The 23,442-nt window shown below is 43.9% G+C and overlaps 1 protein-coding gene across 1 annotated transcript in view; it reads left to right on the top strand.

Annotated features, from left to right (window-relative positions):
- Window positions 1-23,442, top strand: part of ctnna2 (catenin (cadherin-associated protein), alpha 2) — a 1,881,920-nt gene that overhangs the window by 344,883 nt on the left and 1,513,595 nt on the right. The gene's annotated exons all lie outside the window — the stretch shown is intronic.

Here is a 23,442-nt window from a genome sequence, read left to right as displayed (position 1 = left end):
GCCCTGTGGTAACGAGTTCCACATTCTCACCACTCTTTGGGTAAAGATGTTCCTTCTGAATTCCCTATTTGATTTTTTAGTGTCTGTCTTATGTTGATGGCCTGTAGTTATGCTCTTCCCCACAAGTGGAAACATTCTCTCTATCCACTTTATCAAACCTTTCAGAATTTTATAGACCTCGATTAGGTCACCTCTCAGCCTTTTTCCAAGAGAAAAGAGACCTAGCCTGTTCATCCTTTTCTGATATCTTTCCCCTCGCAATTCTGGTATCATCCTTGTAAAATGTTCTTTCATCACTCTCCAGTGCTTTTATATCCGTTTTTAGAATATAATGATTAGATCTGTACACAGTGTGGTCTAAGCAAGGTTTAGCATAACTCCCCTAGTTTTCAATTCTATACCTCTAGAAATAAATCCTCGTGTTTGGTTTGCTTTTTTTATGGCCTTGCTATAAGCTGTCACAACTTTTAGTGATTTGTGTATTTGCACTCCAAGATCCCTTTATTCCTCTACCCCACCTAGACTCGTGACCACCCTATTCTTCCTACGAAAATGTAACACCTCGCATTTATCTGTGCTGAACTTTATTTGCCAATTATATGCTAATTCTGCAAGTTTATTAATGTCCTCCTGTAATTTGTTGCTATCCCTCCCAATTTGGTGTCATCCACAAAATGAGACATTTAAAATTTCCCGACCATTTGCGTTGGGTCGGTTGATTCTGCCTGGATAAGAACATAAGGAACAGGAGTAGGTTACAAAGCCCCTCGAACCTGCTCCACCATTCAATAAGATCATGGCTAATCTGATCTTGGCCTCAACTCCCCTTTCCTGTCTGTTCCCTATAATTCTTTACTCGCCTATAGTTCAAAAATCTGTCCATCTCTTCCTTGAATATATTAAATGACCTAGCCTCCAGAGCTCTCTGGGGTAGAGAATTCCAAAGATTTATGACACTGAGAAGAAATTCCTCCTCATCTCCATCTTAAATGAGTGACCCCTTAATCTGAATCTATGCACCCTAGTTCTAGATTCCCCCAACAGGGAAAACATCCTCTCAGCATCTAGCCTGTCAAGCCTCCTCAGAATCTTGTGTTTCAATAAGATTACCTCTCATTCTACAGGCCCAATCTGCTCAACCTTTCCTCATAAGACAATCCCTTCATCCCAGGAGTCAACCTAGTGAGCCCTTCTCTGAACTGCCTCCAATGTGAATATATCCCTCTTTAAATAAGGAGATCAAAACTGTACGCACTGCAGTTGTAGCAAGACTTCTCTACTTTTATACTCCATCCCCCTTGCAATAATGGCCAACATTTCATTAGCCTTTCTAATTACTTGCTGTACCTGTGTGCTAACCTTTTTGTATTTCATGTACGAGAACACCCAGATCCCTCTATCTGTCGTCTCTCCATTTAAATAATGTTTTGCTTTTCTATTCTAAGCACATACCAAAGAGGATAACCTCACATTTTCCCACATTATACTCTACTTGCCAGTTTTTTTCACACTCACTTAACGTAGCTATATCCCTTTGCAGATTCTTTGTGTCCCCCTCACGACTTGCTTTCCCACCTATCTTTGTATAGTCAGCAAATTTGGCTACAATACACTCGGTCCCTTCATCGAAGTCATTAATATAGATTGTAAATAGTTGAGGCCCCAGCACTGATCCCTGTGGCACCCCACTTGTTACAGTTTGCCCACCTGAAAATGACCCATTTATCTCTGTTTTCTGTTAGTTAGTCAATCCCCTCTCCATGCTAATATATTACCCCCAACTCCGTGAATTTTTATCTTGTGCAGTAACCTTTTATGTGGCACCTTATTGAATGCCTTTTGAAAATCCAAATACACTATATCTACTCGTTCCCCTTTATCCACCCTGCTCGTTACATCCTCAAATAATTCAAATAAATTTGTCAAACACGAGTTCCCTTTTGTAAAATCATGTTGACTCTGCTTGATTGTATTATCATTTTTTCAATGTCCTGCTACTACTACTCCTTTGTCTATGGTTTTCCAATCCGCTGGGGCCTTTCCAGAATTTAGGGAATTTTGGACGATTGCAACCAATGCATCCATTATCTCTGCAGCCACTTCTTTTAAGACCCTAGGATGTAGGCAGTCAGATCCAGGAGAGATATCAGCCTTTAGTACCATTAGTTTGCTGTGTGCTTTTTCTCTAATGATAATTGTTTTAATTTCCTCCCTGACTTTCACCCCATGATTTTCTACTATTACTGGGATGCTTTTAGTGTCTTCTGCTGTGAAGACCGATACAAAATATTTGTTCAAAGTCTCTGGCATTTCCTTGTTTCCCATTATTAATTCGCCAATCTCATCCTCTGAGGGACCGACATTTATTTTAGCTACACTTTTTTTATATACTTGTAAAAGCTCTTACTGTCGATTTTTATATGTCTTGCTAGTTTACTCTCAATCTATTTTTTCCCTCTATATTTCTTTTTAGTCATTCTTTGGTTTCTAAAATGTTCCCAATCTTCTAGCCTACCACTAATCTTCACAACATTGTATGCATTTTTTTTCAACTTGTTACCATCCTTAACTTCCTTAGTTAGCCACGGATAGTTCATCCTTCTCTTAGTCTTTCTTTCTCAATGGAATATATCTTTGTTCAGAATTATGTAATATCTCCTTAAATGTCTGCCCCTGTTTATCTACCCTCTGACCTTTAAATCTATTTTCCTAGTCCACTTTAGCCAACTCAGTCTTCATATCTTTGTAATTGCCTTTATTTAGACTTAAGATGGTAGTTTTATACCCAAGTTTCTCACTCTTGAACTGAATTCATCATGTTATGATCACTCTTCCCTAGAGAATCCTTAACTATGAGATAATTAATTAATCCTGTGTCATTACACATTACCAGATCTAAAATAGCCTGTTCCCTGGTTGGTTCCACAACGTATTGTTCTAAGAAACTAAGATTTCTAAATCTCTGGCATTAAATTGACAAAGACCAATTATTTTAAAATAATTTGGAATAAGTTTGTTAAACACACACACATGCACATCTATCAGAGAAATAGCAGTGCTCAGCTATCCTATGGATCTACTTAGTTACAACAGATACAATGTTACAAAAAAAACGGTATATTTTACTTTCCTCTGGCAAATCACAAGCACATGCCGTTCGTCCTTGCTTCTGCTGTGGAGGGAGGTTCCTACTTTTGCCATGTGTTGAGGAGAAGAGAGACCCAGCAATTTTTGCTTGGATTATTATACCCCTTACGGCCATTGTTTCTCAGAAAGCCTCAGGATTGGATATTATTTCCAATGTGGTTCCTGATTGGCTTCTCCTCATACATGTGTCTGTCTTGAGGGCCGGTGCCATTCCTTGATTAGGTTAACGGCTTTCCAATTAACATCATTTCTAGTTTGGTAAGTTTCAAAGCCATGCTGACATGAACTTGGGGAAGTCATCCATTTTGTTTCTTTTAACACTGCAGCCTTTCCATATAATCTACACTTTTAACATATATATATCATTACTAAAGACTTTTATTCTTACAGACTCCCCATCTTGAGGGGAATTATTCTTATTGACTCCTCATATGGTTTATCTCCTCAGGGTTCACATCATAAATATTGAGAGGGTTTTGATAGTTCTGCTGTTTATATTTCTGTGAGGTGGATGACCACTGTATAATAGTTTTTAAACTTAGAGAGAGAAAAGTGAATGGCCTGACTCGGTCCCCACCTCGTAAAGTGTATGCCACACGTAGGGAATTTACTATAGTACAATAACATCTCCAGTGGAGACCCTCCCCTTCCTGTACCTTCAGTGGCTGTTGCTTCTCGAGGCACATTGATGGTTATAAGTCATGCTGCAGCTCCAGCTTCTCCATCTTTCCTTGGCTTCGGTCGTTCCAGTGTCGTCCTGACAATCATAAGGATCCGTATCATGGTCTGTGGGAAACAAGATCATTGTAGTATTTACTCTTTGGCTGTTTTGAACTGATTAATGTGAAACCATTTCTTGTACTTAATGCCTTTTCCCCCGGTAACTGAATCAAATAAACCGCAGGGTTCAATCGGTCTATATTCGTATGCGGTCCCCACCACCTGGGCTTAAAGGCAGCTTCTTTTTCCCATAATTTGGAATCATTCCTGAGTCTCCCATCTCATATTCAAAAGGAAGTACTTTCTTGTCAAAGTACCTTTTAATTTGTCTTTTTGACTTCCCCAATTTGGTGGCCACAAATCGATTGATCTGATCGGTGTGATCGACTACTTGTTCCAGCCACATGGAACTACATGTTTTCATTGTCAGGGGACTCATCCCTGTTAGTTTCAGCTGGCCTGGCATTCTCATGAGTCTCCCAGTCATGGCCGAATGTGGGGAGACCCCTATTGTTATATGAAGTGTGGACCTCATTGCCATTAAGCACATTGGCAGCATGTTAGCCCATTGAGTGGGGTGGTCCGCGCACAATTTTTTTTAACATTAACTTGAGGGTCCTGTTCTCCTTTTTGACCTCTTTGGATAACTGGGGGTGGTGAGCAATATATAATTTGTGTTTTATCCCCAACATTTCCTGCAGATAGGTAAAAGTTTTACCGGTAAAGTGTGAACCTTGATCGCTGTCCACTTGTACTGGTACTCCCCAACTGCAGAATACATGATTTAATACTTTTTTGGCTGCCGTGATTGCGCTGTTGGAATGGCAGGGTAATGCTTCGATCCATTTAGTGAATTGATCCATCACAACTAGGGCATGCTGAAGATTGCCTTGCGCCTGTGGAAGTGGCCCAATTAAGTCTATCTGGAGGCGAGTCCATAGTCCTTGAGGTGGGGGCACGCTTTAAAGAAAAGCTCGGTTGATGCATGTGGGAGGATTGTGCTGCAGGCATGGTAGGTATCATGCCACATACTGGTTGATTGTTTCCCTCAAGGAAAGTCACCAAGCTGTGGATGCTACCTTGTAGAAGGTTATCAGGGCCGAATAGTGCTCTGCTGTGGGGTAGGAGTGAAAGACGGAGAAAAGTTCCTGACCCTCCTCTGGTGGAACACACACCACCGGACAGGCATTTGGCATTCTTTTGAACATCAGCATCTGGTCATCTGAGTCAGGGGCAGTGGCTAGTATGGTATTGGGAGCCCAGGCTGTCGGTTGAGGAAGTGGTCTGCCTTCATGTCAGGCGCTTATAACAGTATATGACTAGTATTGCTGCAGCAGAGATTTTAAATCTAGGTGATCAGTTGGGGAGGCCTTGCTAACAGCATTGCAGGGCTCAACAACTGTATCCTCTATTTCCCCATCAATCGCAGCGTCCTTGGCTGCTCTGTCTCCTCTGGAATTTACCTCACTATATGGACCCCCTTTCTATCGGCTGCTACCTTTCCTATGAAGCAGGGCTTAGAGCACTGTTTAAAGTAGGACAAGAGCAGGCTTAACCAGTGCCCATGGACTTACTGTCTATCGTACAATAGTAATTTTTGTGGTATAGGAGCAAGGAGAGCATGGTGTTTATAGCACAGGCACTATCGGACCAAATATTCACAGGTCTATCAGGTTTCCTTCACAGCGGTTAGAAATGCGACGATTTCTGCATATTGTAAAGACTGCCTGTTGCATCTTCGCTGGATGGTTTTTTCTGGCAATACCACAGTATACTGGTGTGGGGGAATCCCTCAATGTGATATGAAAACCCATCGATGTAGACATCTGGAGCACCCTGTATGGGTTCTTTCTGCACAGGATGGGTCTCAAAGTTAATCAGGGGTAACGGACATTCATGCGGGTCCCCCTCAGATCAGAAATTGTGGGTTTGGAAATGATATTAATGTCTGGCTACATAAATTCCAATGTCCATTTGCTGAGGCACTGCAAGGAAACTAGCGAATCTCCAGGTTTCATCAGTAGTTTCAGAGGTATGTGTCCGCTGTGCAGGATTGTAGCCTATAACGCGGGAGTTGAGAGAGGCAGCGGCCTATAAAAGGCTCAGCAGTCCGGGGAGCGTCGAGAGAGGCGGGAGTTGAGAGAGGCAGCGGCCTATAAAAGACTCAGCAGTCCGGGGAGCGTCGAGAGAGGCAGGAGTTGAGAGAGGCAGCGGCCTATAAAAGACTCAGCAGTCCGGGGAGCGTCGAGAGAGGCAGCGGCCTATAAAAGGCTCAGCAGTCCGGGGAGCGTCGAGAGAGGCAGCGGCCTATAAAAGACTCAGCAGTCCGGGGAGCGTCGAGAGAGGCGGGAGTCGAGAGAGGCAGCGGCCTATAAAAGGCTCACCAATCCGGGGAGCGTCGAGAGAGGCAGCGGCCTATAAAAGGCTCAGCAGTCCGGGGAGCGTCGAGAGAGGCGGGAGTTGAGAGAGGCAGCGGCGTATAAAAGACTCAGCAGTCCGGGGAGCGTCGAGAGAGGCGGGAGTTGAGAGAGGCAGCGGCCTATAAAAGGCTCAGCAGTCCGGGGAGCGTCGAGAGAGGCGGGAGTTGAGAGAGGCAGCGGCCTATAAAAGGCTCAGCAGTCCGGGGAGCGTCGAGAGGCGGGAGTTGAGACACGTACTGGTGCAGCTCCAGCTGAGAGAAGTCAAAAAAGAAGTAGAAAGAATTCAAAAGGTGACGTCACAGCCAACGTGGTAAGTGATTGGTGAGTAGTTTTTCTTTATTAGTCAGTAACTTTTAACATTGTTGTCGGCAATTTAAGTGGATCGAAGGGTTAAGTCATGGCAGGACAGCTCGGTCACGTGATATGCTCCTCCTGTACCATGTGGGAACACGGGGACAACACCAGTGTCCCTGACGACTACATGTGCGGGAAGTGTGTCCACCTCCGGCTACTGACGGTCCGCGTTGCGGAGTTGGAGCTGAAGGTGGATTCACTCTGGAGCATCCACGATGCTGAGAATGACGTGAGTATCACATGTAGCGAGTTGGTCTTACCGCAGGAGAAGGGTCCACAGCCAGCGAGGGAATGGAAGACCAGCAGGAAGAGTAGTGCAAGGAAGGTAGTGCAGGGGTCCCCTGTGGTCATCCCACTGCAAAACAGATACACTGCTTTGAGTGCTGTTGAGGGGGATGACTCATCAGGAGTGGGCAGCAGCAGCCAAGTTCATGGCACCGTGGCTGGCTCTGTTGCACAGGAGGACAGGAAAAAGAGTGGGTGAGCGATAGTGATATGGGATTCAATTGTAAGGGGAATAGATAGGCGTTTCTGCGGCCGCAACCGAGACTCCAGGATGGTATGTTGCCTCCCTGGTGCAAGGGTCAAGGATGTCTCGGAGCGGGTGCAGGACATTCTAAAAAGGGAGGGAGAACAGCCAGTTGTCGTGGTGCACGTTGGTACCAATGACATAGGTAAAAAAAGGGATGAGTTCCTACGAAATGAATTTAAGGAGCTAGGAGCTAAATTAAAAAGTAGGACCTCAAAAGTAGTAATCTCGGGATTGCTACCAGTGCCACGTGCTAGTCAGAGTAGGAATCGCAGGATAGCTCAGATGAATACGTGGCTTGAGCAATGGTGCAGCAGGGAGGGATTCAAATTCCTGGGGCATTGGAACCGGTTCTGGGGGAGGTGGGACCAGTACAATCCGGACGGTCTGCACCTGGGCAGAATCGGAACCAATGTCCTCGGGGGAGTGTTTGCTAGTGCTGCTGGGGAGGAGTTAAACTAATATGGCAGGGGGATGGGAACCAATGCAGGGAGATAGAGGGAAACAAAAAGGAGGCAAAAACAAAAGACAGAAAGGAGATGAGGAAAAGTGGAGGGCAGAGAAACCCAAGGCAAAGAACAAAAAGGGCCATTGTACAGCAAAATTCTAAAAGGACAGAGGGTGTTAAAAAAACAAGCCGAAAGGCTTTGTGTCTTAATGCAAGGAGTATCCGCAATAAGGTGGATGAATTAACTGTGCAAATAGATGTTAACAAATATGATGTGATTGGGATTACGGAGACGTGGCTCCAGGATGAGCAGGGCTGGGAACTCAACATCCAGGGGTATTCAACATTCAGGAAGGATAGAATAAAAGGAAAAGGAGGTGGGGTAGCATTGCTGGTTAAGGAGGAGATTAAGGCAATAGTTAGGAAGGACATTAGCTTGGATGATGTGGAATCTATATGGGTAGAGCTGCAGAACACCAAAGGGCAAAAAACGTTAGTGGGAGTTGTGTACAGACCTCCAAACAGTAGTAGTGATGTTGGGGAGGGCGTCAAACAGGAAATAAGGGGTGCGTGCAATAAAGGTGCAGCAGTTATAATGGGTGACTTTAATATGCACATAGATTGGGCTAACCAAACTGGAAGTAATACGGTGGAGGAGGATTTTCTGGAGTGCATAAGGGATGGTTTTATAGACCAATATGTCGAGGAACCAACTAGGGGGGAGGCCATCTTAGACTGGGTGTTATGTAATGAGAGAGGATTAATTAGCAATCTCGTTGTGTGAGGCCCCTTGGGGAAGAGTGACCATAATATGGTGGAATTCTGCATTGGGATGGAGAATGAAACAGTTAATTCAGAGACCATGGTCCAGAACTTAAAGAAGGCTAACTTTGAAGGTATGAGGCGTGAATTGGCTGGGATGGATTGGCGAATGATACTTAAGGGGTTGACTGTGGATGGGCAATGGCAGACATTTAGAGACCGCATGGATGAACTACAACAATTGTACATTCCTGTCTGGCATAAAAATAAAAAAGGGAAGGTGGCTCAACCGTGGCTATTAAGGGAAATCAGGGATAGTATTAAAGCCAAGGAAGTAGTATACAAATTGGCCAGAAATGGCAGCGAACCTGGGGACTGGGAGAAATTTAGAACTCAGCAGAGGAGGACAAAGGGTTTGATTAGGGCAGGGAAAATGGAGTATGAGAAGAAGCTTGCAGGGAACATTAAGACGGATTGCAAAAGTTTCTATAGATATGTAAAGAGAAAAAGGTTAGTAAAGACAAACGTAGGTCCCCTGCAGTCAGAATCAGGGGAAGTCATAACGGGGAACAAAGAAATGGCGGACCAATTGAACAAGTACTTTGGTTCGGTATTCACGAAGGAGGACACGAACAACCTTCCGGTTATAAAAGGGGTCGGGGGGTCTAGTAAGGAGCAGGAACTGAGGGAAATCCTTATTAGCCGGGAAATTGTGTTGGGGAAATTGATGGGATTGAAGGCCGATAAATCCCCAGGGCCTGATGGACTGCATCCCAGAGTACTTAAGGAGGTGGCCTTGGAAATAGTGGATGCGTTGACAGTCATTTTCCAACATTCCATTGACTCTGGATCAGTTCCTATGGAGTGGAGGGTAGCCAATGTAACCCCACTTTTTAAAAAAGGAGGGAGAGAGAAAACAGGGAATTATAGACCGGTCAGCCTGACATCGGTAGTGGGTAAAATGATGGAATCAATTATTAAGGATGTCATAGCAGTGCATTTGGAAAGAGGTGACATGATAGGTCCAAGTCAGCATGGATTTGTGAAAAGGAAATCATGCTTGACAAATCTTCTGGAATTTTTTGAGGATGTTTCCAGTAGAGTGGATAAGGGAGAACCAGTTGATGTGGTATATTTGGACTTTCAGAAGGCGTTCGACAAGGTCCCACACGAGAGATTAATGTGCAAAGTTAGAGCACATGGGATTGGGGGTAGTGTACTGACATGGATTGAGAACTGGTTGTCAGACAGGAAGCAAAGAGTAGGAGTAAATGGGTACTTTTCAGAATGGCAGGCAGTGACTAGTGGGGTACTGCAAGGTTCTGTGCTGGGGCCCCAGCTGTTTAATGATTTAGATGAGGGGATTAAATGTAGTATCTCCAAATTTGCGGATGACACTAAGTTGGGTGGCAGTGTGAGCTGCGAGGAGGATGCTGTGAGGCTGCAGAGCGACTTGGATAGGTTAGGTGAGTGGGCAAATGCATGGCAGATGAAGTATAATGTGGATAAATGTGAGGTTATCCACTTTGGTGGTAAAAACAGAGAGACAGACTATTATCTGAATGGTGACAGATTAGGAAAAGGGGAGGTGCAAAGAGACCTGGGTGTCATGGTACATCAGTCATTGAAGGTTGGCATGCAGATGCAGCAGGCGGTTAAGAAAGCAAATGGCATGTTGGCCTTCATAGCAAGGGGATTTGAGTACAGGGGCAGGGAGGTGTTGCTACAGTTGTACAGGGCATTGGTGAGGCCACACCTGGAGTATTGTGTACAGTTTTGGTCTCCTAACTTGAGGAAGGACATTCTTGCTATTGAGGGAGTGCAGCGAAGGTTCACCAGACTGATTCCCGGGATGGCGGGACTGACCTATCAAGAAAGACTGGATCAACTGGGCTTGTATTCACTGGAGTTCAGAAGAATGAGAGGGGACCTCATAGAAACATTTAAAATTCTGACGGGGTTAGACAGGTTAGATGCAGGAAGAATGTTCCCACTGTTGGGGAAGTCCAGAACCAGAGGTCACAGTCTAAGGATAAGGGGTAAGCCATTTAGGACCGAGATGCGGAGGAACTTCTTCACCGAGAGAGTGGTGAACCTGTGGAATTCTCTACCACAGAAAGTTGTTGAGGCCAATTCACTAAATATATTCAAAAAGGAGTTAGATGAGGTCCTTACTACTAGGGGGACCAAGGGGTATGGCGAGAAAGCAGGAATGGGGTACTGAAGTTGAATGTTCAGCCATGAACTCATTGAATGGCGGTGCAGGCTAGAAGGGCCGAATGGCCTACTCCTGCACCTATTTTCTATGTTTCTATGTTTCTGCAACCCAGTAATAGGTAAAGTGATGTACCGCCCATAAGGCTTCCAGTAGGTGGTGCTTGCATGCGGTATGTTTTTTATTCCCCCTGCAGGATTCGAGATGCATATGCAATGGGCTGAAGTCGAATAGCTCGTGTTTGGCACAGAACTGCAGTGAGGCTTTGGTCTGTGGCCCCAACCTCGAAATGAAAGGGCTGCGTGGGATTGGGAGGGATCAGACATGCGGCCTGTAACACTGAATTTTTAATTTAGCCACTGATTGGGTGTGAGCATCAGTCCATGCCGGGCGTATGTCATCTCCCTGCAGTTTTATCAAATCATACAGCGGCTTTGCGCACTCTGTAAAGCCTGGGATAAAGTTCCTTTGGTACCCTACCAGACCCGAGAATGATTGTAGGGCTGTTTTGGAAATGGGTAATGGCAGTCATTAAATTATCTCCACCTTGAGAGAGTCGGGACGTTCCCTCTGGAGAAATGGACACTCCGAGAAAGGTGACCCGTTCTTTTATTAATTGAGCCTTACGGGGATTCGCCTTTAGTCCCGCCTGAGCCAACAATGTCAAAGGTTTGTGCAAAAGGGACAGATGCTCGTCGATGCTATCGGTTGCCAGCACTAGGTCGTTGACATATTGCAGCAAGCAGGTAGGGCGCAAAAAGTCGTTTAAAATTGCAGCCATTCTTTTATGGAAGATCGTGGGGGCATTGTGGAACCCCTGAGGCAGGCCTGTCCAGGTGCAGAAACATAGAAAACATAGAAACATAGAAAATAGGTGCAGGAGTAGGCCATTCGGCCCTTCGAGCCTGCACCACCATTCAATAAGATCATGGCTGATCATTCCCTCAGTACACCTTTCCTGCTTTCTCTCCATATCCCTTGATTCCCTTGGCTGTAAGGGCCATATCTAACTCCCTCTTGAATATATCCAATGAACTGGCGTCAACAACTCTCTGCGGCAGGGAATTCCACAGGTGAACAACTCTGACTGAAGAAGTTTCTCCTCATCTCAGTCCTAAATGGCCTACCCCTTATCCTAAGACTATGTCCCCTGGTTCTGGACTTCCCCAACATCGGGAACATTCTACCCGCATCTAACCTGTCCCGTCCCATCAGAATCTTGTATGTTTCTATGAGATCCCCTCATCCTTCTCAACTCCAATGTATAAAGGCCCAGTTGATCCAGTCTCCTCATATGTCAATCCTGCCATCCCGGAAATCAGTCTGGTGAACTTTCTTGCTATTGAGGGAATGCAGCGAACATTCTTCCTCAGATTAGGAGACCAAAACTGAACACAAGTTGAGGCCTCACCAAGGCCCTGTACAATTGCAGTAAGACCTCCCTGCTCCTATACTCAAATCCCCTAGCTGTGAAGGCCAACATGCTATTTGCCGCCTTCACCGCCTGTTGTACCTGCATGCCAACCTTCAATGACAGATGTACCATGACACCCAGGTCTCGTTGCACCTCCCTTTTTCCTAATCTGTCACCATTCAGATAATATTCTGTCTTCCTGTTTTTGCCACCAAAGTGGATAACCTCACATTTATCCACATTATATTGCATCTGCCATGCATTTGCCCACTCACCTAACCTGTCCAAATCACCCCGCAGCCTCCTAGCGTCCCCCTCACAGTGCACACCGCCACCCAGTCTAGTATCATCTGCAAACTTGGAGATATGGCACTCAATTCCTTCATTCAAATTTTTGATGTATATTGTAAAGAGCTGGGGTCCCAGCACTGAGCCCTGCGGCACTCCACTTGTCACTGCCTGCCATTCTGAAAAGGACCCGTTTATCCCGACTCTCTGCTTCCTATCTGCCAACCAGTTCTCTATCCACATCAATATATTATCCCCAATACCATGTGCTTTGATTTTGCACACCAATCTCTTGTGTGGGAGCTTGTCAAAAGCCTTTTAAAGTCCAAATACACCACATCCACCCGTTCTCCCTTGTCCACTCTACTAGTTACATCCTCAAAAAATTCCAGAAGATTTGTCGAGCATGATTTCCGCTTCATAAATCCATGCTGACTTGGACCAATCCTGTTACTGCTTTCGAAAGGCGCTGCTATTTCATCCTTAATAATTAATTCCAACATTTTCCCTACTACTGATGTCAGGCTGACTGCTTTCTCTCTCCCACCCTTTTTTTAAAAAAAAAATGCTGTTACATTAGCTACCCTCCAGTCCATAGGAATTGATCCAGTCGATAGACTGCTGGAAAATGATCACCAATGCATCCACTATTTCTAGGGCCACTTCCTGAAGTACTCTGTGATGCAAACTATCAGGCCCCAGGGATTTATCGGCCTTCAATCCCATCAATTTCCCTAACACAATTTCCCGCCTAATAAGGATATCCTTCAGTTTGTCCTTCTCACTAGACCCTCGGTCCCCTAGTACTTCTGGAACATTATTTCTGTCTTCCTTTGTGATGACAGAACCAAAGTATTTGTTCAATTGGTCTGCCATTTTTGTTCCCCGTGATAAATTCACCTGAATCCAACTGCAAGGGACCTACGTTTGTCTTCACTAATCTTTTTCTCTTCACATATCTATAGAAGCTTTTGCAGTCAGTTTTTATGTTCCCGGCAAGTTTCTTCTCGTATTCTATTTTCCCCCTCTTAATTAAACCCTTTGTCCGCCTCTGCTGAATTCTAAATTTATCCCAGTCCTCAGGTTTGTTACTTTTTCTGGCCAATTTATATGCCTCTTCCTTGGATTTAGCACTATCCTTAATTTCCCTTGTTAGCCATGGTTGAGCCACCTTCCGCTTTTTATTTTTACTCCAAACCGGGATATACAATTGCTGAAGTTCATCCATGTGATCTTTAAATGTTTGCCATTGCCTATCCACCGTCAACCCTTTAAGTATCATTTGCCAGTCTATTCTAGCCAATTCATACCTCAAACCATCGAAGTTACCGTTCCTTAAGTTCAGGACCCTAGTTTCTGAATCACCTGTGTCACTCTCCTTCTTAATAAAAAATTCTACCATGTTATGGTCGCTCTTCCCCAAGGAGCCTCGCACAACAAGATTACTAATTAGTCCTTTCTCATTACATATCACCCAGTCTAGGATGGCCAGCTCCCTAGTTGGTTCCTCGACATATTGGTCTAGAAAACCATCCCTAATACACTCCAGGAAATCCTCCTCTATTGGGCTGACCAAACTGGTAGCAATGCAATCAATATGTAGATTAAAGTCACCCATGGTAACTACTGTACCTTTATTGCATGGATCCCTAATTTCTTGTTTGATGCTGTCCCCAACCTTACTACTATTGTTTGGTGGTCTGTACACAACTCGCACTCTCGTTTTCTGCCCCTTGATATTCCGTAGCTCCACCCATACCGATTCCACATCATCCAAGCTAATGTCCTTTCTTACTATTGCATTAATTTCCTCTAGCTATGATCCTCAAATGTGAACGCAAATTTGTACTGGTCTTCTCTTTTAAGAGGGATACGCCAGAATCCATTGGCGATGTCAAGGGTCAAGAAGTATTTGAAACCAACAGGAATTTGAGATGATATGGTGGGAGATTCTCTTACTACCAGTGAGCAGGGTGGTGTTACAGAATGTAACTTTCTATAATCAATAATCAGTCGCCAGTTGCCATCAGATTTTTAACCGGCCATTTGGGTGAATTGGTCATGAAAGTGCCTGCCCGAACAAAACTCTGCTCGACTAGGAATTTTATGATGTCTCGATGTAAGGGTGACTCTCCCTTGGGATGGGGTACTGTTTAGTGAATGAGTGGTAGGGTCCATCTTTAGACTCTGCCTGCCATTTTTCCACAGTCATGCTTGCATATGGCAAACACTGCTAGGTGTTCCTGAATTGGTTTTGCCACAACTTCATTTTCGCTCCCCGGACGGTCATACTCAGATGGCTCTTTAATAGCAAAAACCGAGTGAGCATTTGAAATTTCTATCGCTCTCGCAATATCTCTTAATCCCATCCAAACACAGTCCCGATTGTAACCTATCACCGCGCCATACTGATCCAATACATCAGTCCTTACAGTTCCCCTTCTGTCGGGGATGGTCATCAGCATAGGTGCTAGGACATTGCAGGTTAGGCCTCCCAACTGAAGTTGAGTGGCCTTCCCTGTATACCCTTTAAGGGTCATGAAACCCTTGCCCGCCGCAACATGGCATTCAGGGTATGGGGTGTGGATGATGGTAGTGGCTGAGCCAGTATCGATAAGCATAATCTGCCGCTGGCTCCCTTGTAACTGGTCTCCCACTACCATCACGTCGGAACACCATTTCCGACCAATCTTTGGGGGTCGAATCAGTCATAGGGTGGATCCTTGAAGGGGTCTCTCTAATGAGTGTGCATTGGCGATTGCATGCACCGGTAAATTATTTTGTATTCCCCCTGAAGCAATTTGGGTTTGTTTGAGTTATTAATTGGTCCAATCGTTGATCTATCCCAGAGGCCTTGGATTCATCCCTCGGGAGCTATCTATGGATTGCATCGTAGTCTGGTACCTGTCTGGGTCTGCTGCAGTCTTTTGCTAGGTGGCCTACCTTCTTACAATTAAAGCACTGTCCCATAAAGGGGTAACACTAGATCCCTCCACCGTTGATACTGGTTTATTTGCGGTGGGTGGTGACTTCACTTAACTGGTCTTTTACCACCTCCAAGGCTATTTGAGCGCTGGTCTCTATCGGTCCACTGATTGGTGGGCCTCATTGCTATGCCCAGGGTGGTTTTAACTAAAGAGTGGAGTTGGGTCAGAAACATCGATTTTAAATAGTTCCTGATTCTTTCCTACTGCAGCATTTGCGGTGCCTGGTTCTGGGTACATTCATAGATATCATACAGGCGATTACTGAAGGCTGTCGGGGTCTCTTCTGGGCGCTGTTTTGTCTGATTAAGCAGAGCCACTAAGTTTAAGTTTTTGATCTCTAAATGGTTTAGGATCTCGGTAAAGACTGCATTGGCCGTTGTGCCATGCTGGAGGACTCAGTCTGTCAGATTATCTTTTAGGTAAGTGGAACAGGCCAATAGAACGACTCGTGTTTTGTCTCTCTCTCCTAACTCGGGATGATTTCTCCTAACATTTGCCCACCTCCTGTTGATTCCCAGTGGGTTGTCTCCATCATTAATGGGCCCTAACTCGTGGCTACCTGCCATGGTGTCAGCACCAGATATGGGCCATGAGTCAGTTTGGTTACTGGTGATGTGACCATGCACATTCGTCGTAAAGTGGTGGTTGCTACTGCTACGGTTGCAGTCTCCAAGGTATCCCATGCATCACCACCCTCCTGGGGATTGTACTGACTGCCTTCCTCTTCCCACTTTGTCTCCCCCTTGTCGCCTTCTGTTGTCTCGGTTATGGCTCCCCGTATTACTGCGGATACGGGGGCCTGCAGCTCCCCTAACTTACTTTTTAGCCTCGCTATTTCAAGTTGGCACCGGGAGTGATCTGCCTCCTTTGTGTTTCTTAATTACTGCTCTTAATGCCCCCCTAGCATCTTCAGCCTCTTGCCGGAGTCCCAGGTTTTCAAATTTATAATGTTTTAACTCTAATTTGTTTTCATTCGCTTCAGTTACGGCTGCTGTGGCATTTAAATTTGAAAGGCTTTGTTGCTGTAGCAACGAAGCTGCCTGCTCGGCCCCTGTTTCTAATTGCTTAATACTGTGGTTTAATTGATCAATTTCTTGTCTCAAATGCTGTAATCTCTCCCTCCTTCAACTGCCGAATAAGTTGAAGGCTTGCTTTTGCTCTTTGTATATTTTGAATCTCTCTTTCGTTAATTGAACCTCTTTTACTTGCGATTCTTTTCAATCTTGTATCTCTTTTGCCCTGTGGTCTTTTAAATCTTTTATCTCTTTCCTTAAATTTTGACAATCTTTTGCATCCTGCCTCATTAATTTTTCATCTCTCTGAGAGCAGTAGTAATGTGCAATGTATGGCGAAGAGACCATTTACCTATTTTGGCCTTCGCTCTCCTTGATTGATTTTCTGCTGGATAAATGCCACGAGCTCCCCAAAGGATGCATGTTGGCCCTTACAGAAGTACGTTGCCTGTGCCTGTAACTCTTTTGTATGTCCTTTTAAGGGTACCTTTTTGTATACTTTCTTCTTACAGACTACCTGTATATCTTTTGCTTTTTTTTGTAAATGACCGATCCCTTCATCCTGTGCCTTTTGAATTTAACTACTGGTGGGTCCCCACTTAAACAGTTCCAACTATCGAGAGGGACGACTGCTCCTTAAGGCGCAACTTCTCCCGATCCATTTAACATTTTTTGTTTACACTTCGCAACACAGGTTAGAATCGCAACTCCTGAGATTTCCAATTATTCAAAAGAATGATCAAAAGCTGTCTTGCCAGTTCCCGGATGAGCCCCAATTTTGTAAGATTTCTAAATCTCTGGCATTAAATTGACAGCAAGACCAATTCTTTTAAAACAATTTGGAATATGTTTATTAAACACACACACATGCACACCTATCCAAGAAACAGCAGTCCTCAGCTATCCTACGGATCTATTTAGTTACAACATATACAATGATATAATAAAAAGGTATACTTTACTTCCCTCTGGCAAAGCCCGAGCACATGCCGTTCGTCCTTGCTTCTGCTGTGGAGGGAGATTCCTGCTTTTGCAGTGTGCAAAGGAGAAGAGAGACCCAGCAATCTTTGTTTGGAATATAATCTGCCTCATGGCCATTGTTTCGCAAAGCCTCAGGATTGGGTATTTTTCCAGGGCTGTTCCTGATTGGCTTCTCCTCATCCGTCTGTCTGGAGGGCTGGTGCCATTCCTTGATTAGGTTAACAGCTTTCCAATTAACATCTTTTCTAGTCTGGTGAGTTTCAACGCCATGCTGACATGAACTTGGGGAAGTCATCCATTTTGTTTCTTTTAACACTGCAGCCTTTCCATATAATCTACACTTAACATTTGCCTACGATTATTGCAGTACCTGTCTTACAATTCCCCATTATTTCTTGATTTAGTCTCTGTCCTACAGTGTAGTTACTGTTGGACTTATAGACTACTCCCACCAGTGACATCTTCACCTTGCTATTTCTTATCTCCACCCAAAATGATTATACATACTAATCTTCCATGCCAAGATCATTTCTCTCTATTGTTCTGATCTCATCCTATATTAACAGAGCTACCCCACCTCCTTTTCCTTTCTGCCTATCTTTCCAAAATGTCAAGTGGCCCTGAATATTCAGTTCCCAGCCTTAGTCAACTTGCAACCTCATGTCTGTAATGGCTATCCAATCATACCCATTTATTTCTATTTGTGCCATCAATTCATTTATCTTGTTACGAATGCTGTGTGCTTTCAGATAAAGAGTCTTTAATTTTGGCTTTTTTACCATTACCATTTTTCGCTACTCTAACACTATTTACTGGTGCACTCTTATGGTTGTTGTCATGTATGTACTTTTGGGATCACTAGCCACTAGACGGCATCACTGTTGGAGGCCATTGGGCTACACGCACGTGTGTGCAGCCCAAGTATAAAAGGCCAGCCATTTTGTATATACGCACTTTGAGCCTTAATAAAGCAGCCAAGGTCATACCTCTTGGAGTTGAACAGTACTCAGTCTAACAGTAATTGCATACACAACAGTTATACACTCTGTCCCTTCCTGTCACACTCTGGTTGTGATTACCCATATTGCTACCCTGCACTATTGCCTTGTACTGTCTCTCTAACATTCTAAATTTCCCCTCACCTGACCACACTGCATGCATTTTTTAGTTTAAAGACCTGTCTACAGCCTTAGTTATTCAATTGCACTGATATTACTGCCATAAATAAGTGACATTCATAAGAACATAAGAACATAAGAATTAGGAACAGGAGTATGCCATCTAGCCCCTCGAGCCTGCTCCGCCATTTAACAAGATCATGGCTGATCTGGCCGTGGACTCAGCTCCACTGACCCGCCCGCTCCCCGTAACCCTTAATTCCCTTATTGGTTAAAAATCTATCTATCTGTGACTTGAATACATTCAATGAGCTAGCCTCAACTGCTTCCTTGGGCAGAGAATTCCACAGGTTCACAACCCTCTGGGAGAAGAAATTTCTTCTCAACTCGGTTTTAAATTGGCTCCCCTGTATTTTGAGGCTGTGCCCCCTAGTTCTAGTCTCCCCGACCAGTGGAAACAACCTCTCCGCCTTTATCTTGTCTATCCCTTTCATTATTTTAAATGTTTCTATAAGATCACCCCCTCATCCTTTTGAACTCCAACGACTAAAAACCAAGTCTACTCAATCTATCATCATAAGGTAACCCCCTCATCTTCGGAATCATCCTCGTGAATCGTCTCTGTACCCCCTCCAAAGCTGGTATATCCTTCCTTAAGTAAGGTGACCAAAACTGCACGCAGTACTCCAGGTGCGGTCTCACCAATACCCCTATACAGTTGCAGAAGGACCTCCCTGCTTTTGTACTCCATCCCTCTCGCAATGAAGGCCAACATTCCATTCGCCTTCCTGATTACCTGCTGCACTTGCAAACTAACTTTTTGGGATTCATGCACAAGGACCCCTAGGTCCCTCTGCACCGCAGCATGTTGTAATTTCTCTCCATTCAAATAATATTCCCTTTTACTGTTTTTTCCCAAGGTGGATGACCTCACACTTTCCAACATTGTATTCCATCTGCCAAACCTTAGCCCATTGGCTTAAACTATCTAAATCTCTTTGCAGCCTTTCTGTGTCCTCTACACAACCCGCTTTCCCATTAATCTTTGTGTCATCTGCAAATTTTGTAACACTACACTCTGTCCCCTCTTCCAGGTCATCTATGTATATTGTAAACAATTGTGGTCCCAGCACCGATCGCTGTGGCACACCACTAACCACCGATCTCCAACTCGAAAAGGATCCATTTATCCCGACTCTCTGCTTTCTGTTAGCCAACCAATTCTCTATCCATGCTAATACATTTCCACTGGCAAATGGTACGTTGACCTTCATAGCTAGAGGATTTGAGTATAGGAGCAGGGACGTTTTACTGCAGTTGTACAGGGCCTTGGTGAGGCCTCACCTGGAATATTGTGTTCAGTTTTGGTCTCCTAATCTGAGGAAGGACGTTCTTGCTATTGAAGGAGTGCAGCGAAGGCTCACCAGACTGATTCCCAGGATGGCGGGACGGACATATGAGGAGAGACTGCATCAACTGGGCCTTTATACATTGGAGTTTAGAAGAATGAGAGGGGATCTCATAGAAACATATAAGATTCTTTCGGGACTGGACAGGTTCGATGCAGGAAGAATGTTCCCGATGATGGAGAAGTCCAGAACCAGGGGACACAGTCTTGGGTAAAGGGTAAGCCATTTAGGACCGAGATGAGAGAAACTTCTTCACTCAGAGTTGTTAACCTGTGGAATTCCCTATCGCAGAGAGTTGCTGATGCCAGTTCATTGGATATATTCAAGAGGGAGTTAGATGTGGCCCTTACTGCTAAAGGGATCAAGGGGTATGGAGAGAAAGCAGGAAAGGGGTACTGAGGGAATGATCAGACATGATCTTATTGAATGGTGGTGCAGGCTCAAAGGGCCGAATGGCCTACTCCACCTATTTTCTATGTTTCTATGATGATTTCCTCTCCTGAAACATAAGAATTAAATCTTTAAGGTATAGGATCCAACCACCTGTTTCACAATGCCTCCTGAAAAAAAACAGAAGTGATTTGGTCATGGAAATTCCTTCCTGCAAGGTTTTTTTTTCCTATCACGGTATGGATAATATAATTTATATTACACTATTTTTTATTCTGATACTTTACTTTCTGCATTCTTGACATTTCTCTCAGTTCAGCTATGTCGCATATATGTCTTACAGTTGCAGCTATCCCTTTTGCTTGTATTGCTACTTCATTCCAATATTGATTTTTTACCTTTATTCTATTTATTACATTATGCACCTTCTCCCCGATCTCCTGCTGGCTGCTTCAAGTCTGGGGTGGTATTGATGCTGTTGCTTCAGATATACTCTTTACCAATTGCACACTCCACAGTCAGATTATTGAACTTTTTGAAATTCATAGTTAAGTGGCTCATTAGCTAGTTGAGAAAAGTTCAAAAGATCGTTATTGCAGTTGTGTTGAATTGGCTGCTGCTTTTTTATTGCCGCTAATGAAATTACAATTTCACAAATGTGTTTGGTAAGTTGAAAATGTCTGCCCCCATTTTAAAGTTTGTGAGATCCAATCCCCTGAATAAAATGGTCAAAGGGGCTTGGCAGCATTTGGTTGAAAAGTAGCATGAAAAAAAATTCTCCAACTAGAACAAAATACTGGTGGTCAAATTTACATTTTTGCTCTTGTTAACATTTATTTGGGATTTTAAGTCCGTATCCAGTTGCCTTCCTGTTGAGACCCTTTGTTGCCTGCAGCAGATTAATATGAAATTGTTTTGCAGTTTTTTGCCAAGAGCTTGTGACTTAAAGAGAAACAAATGCATTGAATCACTGAAAAATCACTGTGAAATCTGCTTACATGTTAAAGAATTCTTAACATTCATTTACATCGATCCTTTGCAGGTCATGAAAATTGGTGTCCTGTGTAAAGAGCAAATTATCATGCTGACAGAATCATAAATATGAGTTGACCACCAGCAGCAGTTAATTCTAGTTGGAAAGCTCTTCTTTGCACAAAAACAGCCTATGCTGTCCACTAATTTCTAAAGAATTCTTGGGCCTCATTAACAGCTTGATCAAAGGGGTAGTTACTTCTCATTTGAGACTTGGATAATTAAATTGCACACTACAAAATTGAATAGGGGAAAAATTCACTGGTGCCTGCTACTTCGTTGATTCATTAATTTGCAAATGCCAGCTAATCCATTAATTTATTGATTTTTTTGTTCTGTGCTTGCTACTCCATTAATTAATTTGTTGCTGTGTTCATTGCTGTATGAATTTACTGTTGCCCATTTCTCCATTTATTTTACTGGTTCCTCCTATCGTATTAATGTATTAATTGTCTACTGTCCATTGCTGTCTTAAACTTCTGGTACCTGCTACTCTGAGTCAGTTGATTCAGTTGTACCTGCTGGTACATTATTTGACTAATTCACTGGTGCCTGTTTAGTTGTGTCATAGTGTTGATCAGTATCCTTTCATGATTGTTACAAACATATGGTTTACATTGGTTTCTGTGGGTTCAGTTTTCCTATTGTGGTTCTGTGATGTCAAAAAATAATCATTTTGTTCTACTTGGAGAAATTGCTGTAGCCATATAAATTATATTTCGGGGCTCTATTGAGTGGATGTGTACTAAAAGACTAGAGAGTGGCCAAGTAATACTCATTCACAAAGAGAGACGGTGCAAACCTGGGTGATTATAGGGCATTAATTGACCAAATTTAATATATATCTAGATTAAGAGAAAATAATTAGAAGCAGCAAACAGAAGTGCCAGCTGTGGCTCAGTCGTAGCACTCTTGTATCAAGAGTCGGAAGGTTGTGGGTTCAAGTCTCACTCCAGAGATCAGAGCACATGATTCTTCAGTGCTGTACTGAAGGAGATGTTGGGGAGTGCTGTCTTTCAAATGAGAAGTTAAACCGAGGCTCCGTCTGCCATTTCAGGTGGATGTAAAACAGCAAAAGCAGGGAGGTTCTCCTGGTGTCCTGGCCAATATTTATCTCTGAAGGAACATCATTAAAACAAATGATCTGGTCATTTATTTCATTGCAGTTTGTGGGATTTTGCTCTGTTGTGTTTCCTATGTTACAACAGCAATTACGGCCGCGATTTCAAAAAGGGGGAGGGGGTGTGATTGATGCATGCAAGCCCCAAAGCGGATGGCGCACCTCGAAAGTTCGGGAACTGGAGGCCCTGACTATCCTGGACTGGTGGACAGCAGGAGGCCGCAGCCGAGCACAGATAGGAACTGTTCTCAACATTCAGTAGGTGGAGTGGTGCCAGGGTGATCTGGGATCATGGAGGTTGTGGTTTCTTGTGTGATTGTGCGGTGGCCCAACAACTCTTCGCAGAGCCTGGGAGAGCACTCCTGGCCCACCAGAAATTCTAACACGTTGTTAAGGACATAATTTGTGGCCAGTCAGTGCTTCCCACTGTGGTTCTGCTGTGGGTATCCCCCTTACTTCAAGTATGTCGCGGCGTCGATGACCTCAATGGACTGCAACTTCTGAATATTATCGAGGCCTCCGCCAGCCTTTGTGAGATCCTCGTTGATGGCCCGATTTTCCGTCATTGAATTTACAACGGCTGGGAGCTGAGTGTTAAATTTTCAAGTTTTATCCTCTCCCATGCAAAGTGGTTAAAATCCCGACCTACACTTCAAAAGTACTTTATGGGTTTGTAAAACACTTTGGGGCGTCCTGATGTTATGAAAGGGGCTATATAAGTGCAAATCTTTTTTTTCTTGTATTGATTGCGTGAGAAACCTGATGAGCAGGTGACAGATATGCTTGATGGAGGAAGTGCAATGAATATGGTGTAAATGAAAGTTCAGAAAGACTTTAACAAATGTACCACAGTGGAGTATTGGGATATTTTTAAGGGATATGGAGTTAGCAGAAGGGTAGTAGTTGGATTACAAACTAGTTAGAAGGGCGGAAACCGAGTAGCAATAAAGGGCCATTTCTCAGATTAGTTGAAAGTGGGTAGCGGTGTACCACCGGGTTCTGTTCTGGGACTGCTTTTCAGTGTATACATCAATTATTTGGACATAGGGTTAGAGGGACTGTTGCCCAACTTTGCCAGTGATACTAAAATAGAAG

Source organism: Pristiophorus japonicus, chromosome 2, assembly GCF_044704955.1.
Source record: "Pristiophorus japonicus isolate sPriJap1 chromosome 2, sPriJap1.hap1, whole genome shotgun sequence".
Taxonomy (NCBI): domain Eukaryota; kingdom Metazoa; phylum Chordata; class Chondrichthyes; family Pristiophoridae; genus Pristiophorus; species Pristiophorus japonicus.
This window is presented reverse-complemented; position numbering and strand designations above follow the sequence as displayed.